Raw genomic sequence first — 12,924 nt, 5'->3', positions numbered from 1 at the left:
GCCTCCCCAGGAGATCCTGCCTCTGCCTTGGCCACACACTTGCACTGCCAGCTCACTGCCCATGACACCCCTGATACGCCCGCCTGTGCTGTGACCGAGAGCCATATCTTCCAAGCTAGACTGCAAGCTCAAGGTGAGCTTGAATGGGCACCTTCTATGCCCATTCTCAGCTCCAAGGAGAGAGGGAGACAGCAGCCAGCTGTCTCCTGAAGACGCCAGTGAGCGGCCTGCAGAAATAATCTACATTGCGGGAAGGCAATGGGGCTGCTGGACCACGAGACTGGGAAATGATCCAGGAGCTCAGGCCCAGGAAGACTTTTGGGATGCTCAGATGGTGTGCTCAAAGAGTCCGCCCTCATCATCCAAAGATGGAAAGGGACTCGCTGCAGGTTCCACAGCCATTCGTTAGGTGGGCCCAGACCCAGGCCCCAACCAGGTCTTCCTCCCAGGTGCAGTGGGGAGGGGCCCAGGGACACCACAGCAAGAACAGTGCCAGGGTGAGCCCGGGGGTGAGCTTCCCACGGTCCTTCCTGTACAAGCAGAGGGCAAACTAAATGACAGTCTGGGGACTGGTTGGACCTGACTTCATCTATTAATTTTCAAGACAGGCTCAGAAAACTCTGGGAGACTGTTTTCTGAGCTCTTTTTACTCATCTCTGAGGCACACACCCTAAACTCCCTATGCAGGGAGAACATGATTCCCTGCCCTTTAGGTGGAGTGGCCTCAACTGCACTCAATGAGGGAAAATCCTCCCTGGCTCCTAAAGACAGTAAAACATCCCTTCGGCCTGTTCTGTCCAATATGGCAGCCACTAGCCACATGGAGCTATTCAAATGTAACTTAATTAAAATGAAACAAAACTGAAAACTCATTGCCTCTGTTCCACTAGCCATATTTTTAGTGCTCGGGAGCCGCACGTGGCTAGTGGCCACCGTACTGAACAGCGCCGATGCAGAACAGTTCTGTCCCCACAAAAAGTCCCATCAGTCAGCACTGCCTTAGCTACTCTGACCGTCTGCTTCTTGCCGGCCCTTATTACATGGACGCATTACTTCTCATCCAAAGAACTCTCCACACGGACCAGCCTCATTTCACAGAGGAAACTGGGGTCAAGGCTATCCCAGTAATGGCAGGGTCGGGAACTGCCCCTGGATCTGTCTGGCTCCCACGTCTGTGTTCTTTCCACGCTGCCACGCTAGCTGCTCTTCATTTCTTTCACTTTGCTCCCTTTTATCCAAGTCCCCCCAACAACCATTCTGTCCTGTTTCAGGTAGGTCCTCTCTTTGTATGTGCTCTGGTCAAATGTGATGTTGTTTCGTGCGCAGCTATTTTTAACCCATATAAATGATCTTGCATGATCTCTCATTCTGCCTCTCACTTTATTCCATTCAGCACTATGTTTTGAAGCGCCTTCCCTGGGGCCATCACCTACATCCTGCTGTTTTTCCCAGTAGAAGAACATACTGTTGGGTCTGGGGAAGCAAGAAGCAAATGAAATTTTTGAAAACAAGTTAAGTGGCTGAACATAGCTGCCCAAAGTTTGAAAATCAGTCTTTGAGCCTACACCCTCCTCTCTGCCCGGGCCTCCAGCACTGCACCTAGCCTCACGCTGTGCCCCGGCACGCATACGGGTATCAGCAGAGCCCGGGGAAACACGCATGCAGGCATACCCCCCCCAGCTTCTCCCGTGCCCCTTCCTCCTCCCACCAAACCCCAAAAGTGACTAAAGAGGTTGGTCCTCAGCTGGTTCCAAAGGGATAAGAGAAAGAGGCAGTCTCATACTTTTATATTTAGAAGTGCTCTGCAAACCACTTCCTGGAGCAGACAAGAGTGGGGAATGTGAGGACATCGCTTTGCTATGTGTGATGTGGAAAGCACGAGCCACCCAGGGCCTGCAGCAATGGGCTGCGGGTACCACACACCCGATGACATGCGGCGATGCCAAACACATGTGCAGGAGATGAACGTGGCCCTCGGCAGCCTGGCCATCCCCTCGGGGCCAGGGCACAAGGCAGGGCCCAGGAGTCGGAGCCGGACACAGTCCTCCAAGTGCCCCTCTCCCAGCCTTCCTTTCTTTCCTTCTCCACCTGTCTGACCAACAGCTGCTTCTGGAAACCAACCCTTCTCTCCAGGGAAAGGGTTGCTCCAGGCTTTAAGCCTCAATCTGAAACACAAAGAGAAGAATCCTGACTGAAGGAGCCGGTATGGAAGAGCCAGTGTCTTCAAGAGGCAAGGGTGCCCTCCTCGCCTCTAGGCTGCTGGGGGGGGGGGGGCAGGATTTTGCACAGTGTCCACTGCCTTCTTCTGAAGGTAGACCTGCTGCTGCCATCAAAGGCCCTCCCCTCAGCCACCTCTGCTACCACGTGTGGCTGGAAAAATGTCGGAGGGGGAAGCTATCTGGAGGTGGGGATCGACTACTGTGGCCATGGTCACTGCTCCGACATCACTCAGATGTAACTGATGCTTGCCCAGTTGGGGGAGGGTGTGGTCAGGGGACAGAGAGGGGGAGGGGAAGGCAAGCCAGCTGCTTAATTAGAGTCAAAGCATCAGACTCCTTATAAACTTCACTTTACAGCTTAAAATATAAACTCTCTAGTAAGACAAAACCGATTTTATTCTTTTATTTCTTAACTGCATCACTGATGATTTGCTCCTTTATTGTTTAAAAGAACATAACCAAAAAAGAGTCGTTTTTGAAAAATCAGCTGTTCTGAAAAAGCATTCTGGCTAAAGATGGCAAAATATGTATTTCAATCTCCAAATCAGTAACAACAGATGAAAAAAATACAATCTGATGAATAACAGACAGAAACAATTCCTTGTAAGTTATTTTTAAAAGCACCAAAAACTTGCAACACATTACCAGATGCTTAAAGCCTAGGGATAACTGACTTTTGGGGGCCGGGGGGCAGGGTGGTGTTATAAAACATAAAGCACACACAAATAGCTAAAGAAAAAAAAAGCCCCTAGGAGTGGCTGATGCAATAACTGAATAGCCAAAAAAATGACAAAGACCTAAAGTTTATTTTATGCCTACTCTGTCGATCTTGAAGTCAGGGTCTGGAAGGTACCAAGATCTGGCTTCACTTAAGTCTGGAACCGGCTGCCCCTCCATCCCAGGAGGTGCCTCTTACAGGCCTCTAAAGTCACGCAGAGAGAGAGAGAGAGAGAGAGAGAGAGAAGCAGACACTGATGGAGAAAGACAGAGGGAGACAGGAAGATGAGAAAAAGGGGGCTGGAGGGAGATTGATGGTGTGGGCGGGGGAAGGGAGGGAGGAGCAGAGGAAGGGAGGGAGGGGGGAGGGACGGGGACAGAGAGACACAGAGAGACCCAGATCAACAGAGAGACACGGACAAACTGAGAGACAGAGAGTAACATACAGTCCTAGAGAGACCCAGAGAAAGGGACAAAAAAAACAAAGACCCAGAGCACACACATGTGCACACACACACGTAAGCACACAAAAGGCTCCCCATGCCTGTAGAGCAGCCCCCAGCCCCACATTGACCCCAGCTTCCCCCCGACCCCCGGCCAAGTAAACCCCCCACAGGGCTTTCCCTGCATCTCTAGTAGGAAGGGTCCTCCCCACTCCCTCCTGCCACCCAACCCAGTGGCCACAGGGACTTCAAACTCAAGAGAGTTTGGCAGCCACGGGGCTGCCCAGTGTAACACTAGACACGGAAGGTTACAGCAAACCTGTAGCTGGGAGACCGGGGGAGTGAGAGGAGTCAGGAGGGACTCTAGATACACCCGATTCAGACCACTCATAGTGGAGAGCCTCAAATTAGAGGCTCCTGGTAAATAATTCACCAGGAAAAATACAGCACCTTCCCTGCGCTCATCCATTATTCACCAAGATAAATGTACCATATTGTTACACTTCCTGACATCTAAAAATGGTCTGAGCCATTAGGCCAGGAGCAAGAAGACAGCAGGGCACTTTCTACCCAACTTCCAGAACCCCTGACCCAGCAGTCCTGGTGCTCTTGGAACACACTCTGTTGCTCCTCACACAAGGGCAAAGACGTCAACTTCCAGAAACGGCCACAGCCTGGGCTCAGACCATGAGATCCCGAGAGCAGGCCCGCCTCCACAGCCCTCAGGAGCCCAGCAAAGTCCTAAGTAAGACGCCCCCTGTTCACTAGACCCCAGAGGGGTCAGCCCTCTCAAAGGGAAAAGGCAACCACTGTCTGTACCTGTCTAAGAGCAATTCTGTTCCTAGGAGATTCAAAGAGTTTGACTTTGATGCCAAACGAGTGTCACCTACAGAAAGACCTGCATCTGACTTGCAGACGGCTCTGAGCAAATCACTCTGTCCTTCAGGCCTCAGCTTCCCCATCTGTAAAGCCAGCTGCTCCTTATCCTGCAGGGACGAAATGCCCCCTGGGAAGTCTGAAGAGCTGCACCACTTTAAGGCCCTGGCTCACAGTGTACAGGCAGGACCGAGGTGCGACAAGAGCTCAGAGTCTGGAGTCAGACTGTCTGCACTTCAATTCTCCTCTCCCACTTACCGAGCATATGACCTTGGGCAAGCTGTTTATCCTCTCGGTGTCTCCGTTTCTGTAGCTATAAAATGGTGCTAATAACAGTATCTACCTCCTAGGCTTGCGAAAAGTAAATTCACATGTTAACCAATGTAGCGTGTTTGGAACAGTGCCTGGCACGTATTAAGTATCATATGAGTTTGGGCTCTTAGCCATTCTTGCTCGTCATTATTATGTTCAAGATTTTTTTTTTTTAAATCTTTTAAGGGCCTCCGTCCCATGACAACCACCTCTCACCCAGTGCAGGCCTTGGTCGGCACCCCTCTCACGTAGACCGTCTGCAGCTGCCGGCTGCCCTGTTTGACTCGCCACCCACTCAATCTCTGCCATGTGGGTGTATAGGTTCTGAACAGACCCTGGGGTCCAAAACTTTGTCCCACAGCTGCCCCATGGAGCCTTGGAGCTGGCGGGTCACATAAGCGGGTCTCCACAGGGAAACAGCTGACTGCTGGGACCTCTGCGCTCTCTGGCCCACTGCCCCGGGAACCTCCAGGCAGTGCCCAGATTAGCAGTTGCTCATCGTTTCAGTCACTCCCCCACCTTCACTATGAAGAAGAGTCAGAGCGAGTCTGTCTGGGTGAAAATATGGATCCAGACCATGTTGGAAGGAGGCAGGACTCTGGCCTCAAGGGACCCAACAGTAGTTAGGTGAGGACAGCACAGTGAATGTTTGGGTGCCAACTAATGTCTGGAGATAACTCTTAGGGCTCAGCTTTCTGATCCCGGAAGTCCCCAATGAGAGAGGACTGGAAAATGCTTTATAAAGGAAAATATCTGACTACATAAAATACAAGTTGTCATCAACTCTCAATGGCAAACGACCGATTAGGAAAATGGTTTCTAGCAATCGACAGAAAAGGGGTTGCTGGCTTTGATACACAGTTACAAATCAATCATAATAACTACTAAAATTCTAATAGTAACATGGTCAAAACAGCATGTCTTCTCAAAACAAATATAAGTGATTAATAAAGATAAGAAAACATTCCAAGGCACCAGTAACCTAATGAATGCAAATTGGAACATAAATGCAAATAAGAAATGCAAATCATTCTGCCCTATCAAATGAATGTCAAGTTTTTAAAATAACACTCAACACTGGTTGAGTATATGGAGAAAATGGTCCTCATGCCTTGAAGATGGGAGTGTAAATGATAATAATGTCCTTCTGGAAAGTGGTTTGGTAATATTGTACCAGTATCCTAAAAAATTCATGCCCTTCTTCCTTGGAGAAGTACCTGATTCCAGGTCTGGGCAGGAAATGTGCCAAATGAACCTGGAACATCTTATCATACCAGGAAATGAGCAAAGACAAGCAGGGCCGCATCAAAAGGTTCAGGGCCAGCTTGAAGAGGCTCCCACGAGGCCAAGAAGGGACCTTTTAAGCTTCATAAGGGTAAGAACTACATGGCCTTAACACACTGGTAAGTTTAAAATCTGTGAGTTCATAATGATGTTTAAAAAAAAAGAGCCCAGGGCTTCCCTGGTGGCACAGTGGTTCAGAGTCCGCCTGCCGATGCAGGGGACACGGGTTCGTGCTCCAGTCCGGGAAGATCCCACATGCCACGGAGCGGCTGGGCCCATGAGCCATGGCCGCTGAGCCTGCGCGTCTGGAGCCTGTGCTCTGCAATGGGAGAGGCCACGATGGTGAGAGGCCCACATACCGCCAAAAAAAAAGAGCCCAGAGGGGAGGGATAAATTGGGAGATTGGTACTGACATATACACACTACTATATATAAAATAGATAACTAATGAGAACCTACTGTATAGCACAGAGAAGTCTACTCAGTACTGTGTAACAGCCTACATGGGCAAAGAATCTAAAAAAAGAGTGGATATATGTATATGTATAACTGATTCACTTTGCTGTACTCCTAAAACTAACACAACATTGTAAATCAACTATACGCCAATAAAAATTTTCTAAAAAGACACCGGTAATGCCAAATCATAAGATTTAAAAAATTAAAAAAATGTTTTTAAAATTAAAAAAAAAAAGAGCCCAAAGTCCTCCATTGGTCACCTTTGAAGGATGCTAGAAAACCAACTCATTATTTTATTTTATTTTATTTTTTGGTAAGAGACGTAAGCGTTTATTTCCTTGTTTCACAAATAACGCCGGCTGAGTCGGCTGCTTTTTGGCGATTAGTCAGAGAGACCAAATCCCATATACTCGTCCGACTCCTCTGACTCTTCCTTTGCTTCAACCTTGGCTGGGGCTGCAGCAGCAGCAGCAGGAGCAACAGTGGTGGCAGCAGCCACAAACGCAGACGGATCAGCAAAGAAGGCCTTGACCTTTTCAGCAAGTGGGAAGGTGTAATCAGTCTCCACAGACAAAGCCAGGACCCACCTGTACCCACTGATGATAGAAGGGGGTACAGATGCAACAGCTGGGTAACCAATCTGCAGACATACGCTGGTAACACTGCGGACACCCTCCAGGAAGCGAGAATGCAGAGTTTCCTCTGTGATGTCGAGCCCTTCAAGGTTACAGATGCTGCCATTGTCAAACACCTGCTGGATGACCGGCCCAAAGGAGAAGGGGAAGATGTTCAGCAACGGGGCTTCACTGGCTCCCAATGTGTCTCCAATCTTAATCAGCTGCACATCACTCAGGATTTCGATGGTGCCCCTGGAGATTTTAGTGTATTGCCTAAAGCCTGGAAGAAGGAGGTCTTCTCAGGGCCCAGACCAGTGTTCTGGACCAGCACAGTGACTTTGCAGGGCGGCAGGCGGCATGTCATTGGCCAGCAGCATGTCCCTGATCTCAGTGAGGTCCTCCTTGGTGAACACAAAGCCCACGTTCCCCTGGATGTGAGGCAACGGTTTCTCCAAAGCTGGGTTGTTTCCCAGATGCCCTCGGATCACCTTGTCCATCATCGTGTTCTTGCCCATCAGCACCACAGCCTTCCTGCGGAGGGACACGCGGATCTGCTGCATCTGCCTGGAGCCCACATTGTCTGCTCCCACAGTTAAGCATTTCGGATAATCATTCAGAAGTTGGATGATCTTAAGGAAGTAGTTGGACTTCCAGGTTGCCCTGTCTTCCCTGGGCATCACGGCGGTGCATTAGGGATTGCTACGCAGGGTTTAAAGACGATGTCACTCACTCGAGGACACCTGGCAAGAGGCTCATTATTTTAAAAACTGGTCAAGAAGCATTTACTCTCCCTTTCGTGAACAGCTATACCTCAGGGTAACCAAACAGTTAATAAGGGGCGGTTTATCTTTATAGGAGTCTCCAGCTGATACACAGAATATCACCATTTTATAGTCCCTAATGAAATACTGGATCTAGCAATGATTATTGACGGCTGCTAATTCCAGAGAGACAACCAGATGTTATGTGCCTACTGAGAAAGTATACCTGGAAAAAAAAAAATCAAATCGGACCCTGACGAAGCCTCCAGATCTATATGTTTCATTATTAAAAAGAAGCTCTCTATGGAACTTCCCTGGTGGCGCAGTGGTTAAGAATCTGCCTGCTAATGCAGGGGACAAGGGTTCAAGCCCTGCTCCGGGAAGATCCCACATGTCACGGAGCAACTAAGCCCGTGCACCACAACTACCGAGCCTGCGCTCTAGAGTCCGTGAGCCACAACTACTGAGCCCGTGTGTCACAACTACTGAAGCCTGCGCGGCTAGAGCCCACGCTCCGCAACAAGGGATGCCACCGCAATGAGAAGCCCGCGCACCGCGACGAGGAGTAGCCCCCGCTCGCCCCAACTGGAGAAAGCCCACACACAGCAACGAAGACCCAAAGTAGCCAAAAATAAATAAATAAATTTATTTTATAAAAAGAAGCTCTCTAGAAAGAATTTGGAAAACAAGGGCTGAAATAGTTAACTGTGAATGCACATTCTTCTGTTGCTCCCACAAACGGTTAAGACCTAATATTGTTGTTGTTAATGTTTCGTGCACTTCCACCATCTTCTCCACCAGATTCTCAGCTCCCTGAGGTCAGGGGCTGGACGTCCACTCTTCCATCCCCTCCACTGTGGACGCCTTGCCCATTGGAGGAGCTTGGGAAATACCAGCTGATCTGTGGTGGGTTCACTGGCCCCTGCATGATGTGAATCCAAACAGAGTTGAGCCCAATATGGGATCCTGGTCGGCAATTACATTAATTATCATTATTAATTCAACAAACATTTATTTAATGCCTACCATGTGCCAAGTACTCTGCAAGACACTGGGGATGGAGAGAGAAAAATACAATTACTGCCTTTAAGTATCTCTGTTTAGTGGGGGAGTCAGACAAGTAAACATATAATTACAACAGTGAGGGCTTACTGACCGCTTATTACGTGCCAGCCACTATTGCGAGAGCTTTAACCCCATTGTTAATGCTTAAAACCACCCAGTGAGGTAGGTACTACGACCCCCGTTATGCAGATGAGGAAACTGAGGCACAGAAAGGTGAAGCCACTTGCTCAAGGTAACATAGCTAGTAAGTGACAAATGCAGGATTCAAATCTCCAGTCACCTGGCTCCAAAGGAAAACCTATCATAATCACTAGGCTTTACCACATTATCACACAGCATGATGGGTGGGTGCACGATGGGTGGGTGCACAAGGCAGGCTTTTAACTCAGAGTGAGGGTATAAGGGGGCAGAGAAGCATCCTGGAAGAAGGCTCTTCAAAACAAGATTTTAAGAAGGAACGGGGCTTGGGGACTTCCCTGACGGTCCAGTGGTTAAGATTCTGCAATTACAATGCAGGGGGCATGGGTTCAATCCCTGGTCAAGGAACTAATATCCCACATGCCACACAGAGTGGCCAAAAAATAAAAAAATTAAAAACACAAAAAAAGAAGGAACAGGGCTTGGCAAATAGAAAAAGAAGCACAGAAACAAAACACGAACTCAGGGTAATTCCAGATGCTCAGAGTTTAAGGGATGATTGAGGGGGAACACAGCAAAAGGCCACTAGGACACTGGTTTGTGAGGGGTGGAGAAGGCAAAGGAGGTGAAATCCAAGTTTACCCTGCTTAGGCTGCCCCCGGACAAAAAAAAAAAAAAATCACCAATACAGTGAGTCCCCGTTCCCAAGGAGGTGGCTGTTAGGTTAGAAAATGGACTGAAGAAGCTCTTTGTCACGCTACATTCACAGAAGGCATGATCATGGGATAACGTCATACCTGGTCTATTAGTTTCCTAGGGCTGCTGTAACAAATGACCACAGCTGGGTGGCTTAAAACAACAGAAGCTTATTCTCTCACAGTTCTGGAGGCCAGAGGTGCCAAATCAAGGTGTCAGCAGGGCTGGTTCCCTCTGGAGGCTCTAGGAAGAGTCTGTTCCATGCCTCTCTCCCAGCTTCTGGTGGTTGCAGGCAATCCCTGGCACTCCTTGGCTTGTGGCTGCATCACTCCAAGCTCTGCCTCCGTCATCATGTGACCTTCTTCCCTCTGTGCGCATCTGTGTCTCTTCTCTTCTTGTAAGGACATCACCAGTCACATAGGATTAGAGCCCACCTTAATGACATCTCTTTACTTGATTGCATCTACAAAGGCCCTATTTCCAAATAAAGTCATGGTCACAGGTCACAGGGCTTAGGACTTGAACATACCCTTTTAGGAGACACCATTCAACCTATGAACACCTGCTATTCTGCAAACTGCTTTTTTTTGCCCTACAGCTAGCCACAGGTATTTTTCCGTGTCTGTTCACAGGGTTCTGGCCCATTCATTTCAACCACCGTATGTTATTTCACTGTATCGGTGACCCAAAATCTATTTGTCTAACACCCTAATCATGGACATTCAGATGGTTTTCAATTTTTTGCCATTACAAACAATGCCCCAACTGAATCTCTCTGTACAGGCACCTATGCACATTGGTAATGGGAATGTTTCTTGTAGTATGACTTCCTAGAAACAGGACTCCCCCTGGACCAAAGAGAACACAATTTCAGGGCTTTGATAAATGACAAATTGCTCTTTAAAAAGGCTGTACCAATTTATGCTTCCTTACCAACACTGATACTTATTAATCTTTGCCAATCTGAGAGACGTAAAATAATACTTTGTTTTATTCTGCAACTCATTTAAGACATTTAGTCTGTTCTTGACAACATAAAGCCATCTTTTGTATGTTCACTGGTTAGCTGAATTTTCTATTCAACTTCCTTGTCTACTTTTTTCCTTGTTTATTTTTACTGTTATCTTTTTCTTATTAATTTGTAATCAATAAGATCACTAATATAAGGCCTTTTCTGCATTTCATGTTACACTTTTCCCCCCGAGAATGGTCATTAAGTTACTGAATGCCTACTAAGTGCCAGGCATTGTTCTAAGTGTTGGGAATACGGCAGTGAACAGGGCAGTGAGGCTTCCTGTTCTCAAATGTTACTTAACTACTCAGAAGAAAATGGGTTTGCACATAATTTGGGCTTGGAAATAGATAGGAAGTGAATTTTCACCCTTGGGTGCAAAGCTGTCTTGGAATTCATTTAAATACTGTCCTGTTTTGCTTCGAGAGCCTTTTAGGGGGAAATCTAGTCTGTTCTCCAGGTGTTCTGGAAGCACCCACAAAGGAGCAGTGCGGTTAGTGAAGGTGGAAGCAGGAACAGCTGACAGCTGTGCCCTTTCCTTGAAAGGAAGAGCCACACCCCAGGCACCCACACCTCCTAGAAGTCCAGGGCCTTCAACAATTAAGCCCTGGTGAGCTCAGAGAGCAAAGGAAGTTTTAAGGAGGAATAACTCTTCCCCATTTCAGTGGAGGGGGTACCACTGGAGTCTCACTCCACCTCCTCCCAGAAGTTCCAGGGAGGCGTGATGTCTCCCCGAATATGTTTGGCTCTGATCCTTCCTCTCCTGCCCACTTGGGGGAGGGGGAATATACCCCCTGCAGACACACACACACACACACACACCCTAATTCAGGGATGAATCAGACAAGCTTATCCTGTTCAGATTACAGCCTTGTTCCTCAACCTAGCCTTTATCTGTAATAAAGGTGATACATTAATTTCCATCTGTCTAATTCCTGTCTGTCTTTCTTTCCTCCCTACATCCACTGGTTTAAAATTCAGAGGAAAGAAGTGTGTTATTTACTGACTCCTTCAACATACAGTTTCCATTCTATTGCTGTACGCCTGCGTATTTTATGGGTTTTCTTATTGTTGTTGATTTTGTGAATGGGATAAACGTTTCCATTGTATTTTCAAAAAGGTTACTTGCTGATAACTAGTGAAACTTCTGGGTTTTGTGTAGTTTTGTATTTGGCCAAGTGACTCAACTCTCTTACTGATTCTAATGGTTTTCAGTGGATACTTGGGTTTCACATGTAAAAATAATGGCACCACCTGCAAAGAGCATTAACTTTGACTTTCGTTTTCTTACAGTATTATCTCAGCTACAATTTCCAGAATAATGTTAAATAGTAGAGACTTTATTATTTTAATGTAGTGACTTCTTTAAAGAGAATAGCATTAAAATTTCATTTTTTAAAATTTATTTATTATTTTTTGGCTGCGTTGGGTCTTTGTTGCTGCACGTGGGCTTTCCCTAGTTGGGGAGAGCGGGGGCTACTCTTCGTTTCGGTGCGCGGGCTTCTCATCGCCGTGACTTCTCTTGTTTCGGAGTACAGGCTCTAGGCGCATGGGCTTCAGTAGTTGCGGCACGCGGGCTCAGTAGTTGTGGCTTGCGGGCTCTTGAGCGCAGGCTCAACAGCTGTGGCACACGGGCTTAGTCGCTCCGCCGCATGTGGGATCTTCCCGGACCAGGGCTCGAACCCGTGTCCCCTGCGTTGGCAGGCGGATTCTTAACCACTGTGCCATCAGGGAAGTCCCTATAATTTCATTTTAAAATACGTTAGCTGTTGTTTAAGATTAAAAAAAAACAGGAATGGATGTTAATTTGTATCTAATGTCATTTTCACATCTACTGAGATAACTGTGTGACTCCTTTGACTTATTTTGATGAATTACATTAAAATAAACCATCCATGCCATTTTTGGAGTAAATCCTAATTATTTATGGTACATTATCTTTAACGTAGTATTTGCCAATATTTTCTTTAGACTTTCATACCAATATTTCTAAGTAGTGTATTTTCCTCTTCCGCACTGTCAGTCAGCATTTGGGATCAAGGTCATATCAACTTTGTGACATGCACGGGGTGGCCATCCATCTGTTCCTTGGCTCTGTGACTGCCTATAAAGCACTACAAGGCTCGATTTTCTACATTTTTCAAAATTTCCCCTCAAGGCCCTCTGATACAACAGTTTGGTGGGGGGTGTTTTGTTTATTTTCTCACTATCTTTCAATTGCTTTTAATAGTTACTGGTCTAGTTAGTCATCCTAATGGCTCATTACATTTCAATAATTTATACTCTCCTAGCATCGACTTCTCAGCACAGCATTGAACATGGTAA

General features: G+C 47.2%; 1 protein-coding gene and 1 pseudogene across 1 annotated transcript in view; both read right to left on the bottom strand.

Annotated features, from left to right (window-relative positions):
• The window catches only part of PTK7 (protein tyrosine kinase 7 (inactive)), a 60,506-nt gene that overhangs the window by 30,475 nt on the left and 17,107 nt on the right, over nucleotides 1-12,924 (bottom strand). The window lies entirely within an intron of this gene.
• LOC132527353 (large ribosomal subunit protein uL10-like) lies at nucleotides 6,620-7,667 on the bottom strand (annotated as a pseudogene).

The sequence above is a fragment of the Lagenorhynchus albirostris genome, chromosome 10 (genome assembly GCF_949774975.1).
Source record: "Lagenorhynchus albirostris chromosome 10, mLagAlb1.1, whole genome shotgun sequence".
Classification (NCBI taxonomy): domain Eukaryota; kingdom Metazoa; phylum Chordata; class Mammalia; order Artiodactyla; family Delphinidae; genus Lagenorhynchus; species Lagenorhynchus albirostris.
This window is presented reverse-complemented; position numbering and strand designations above follow the sequence as displayed.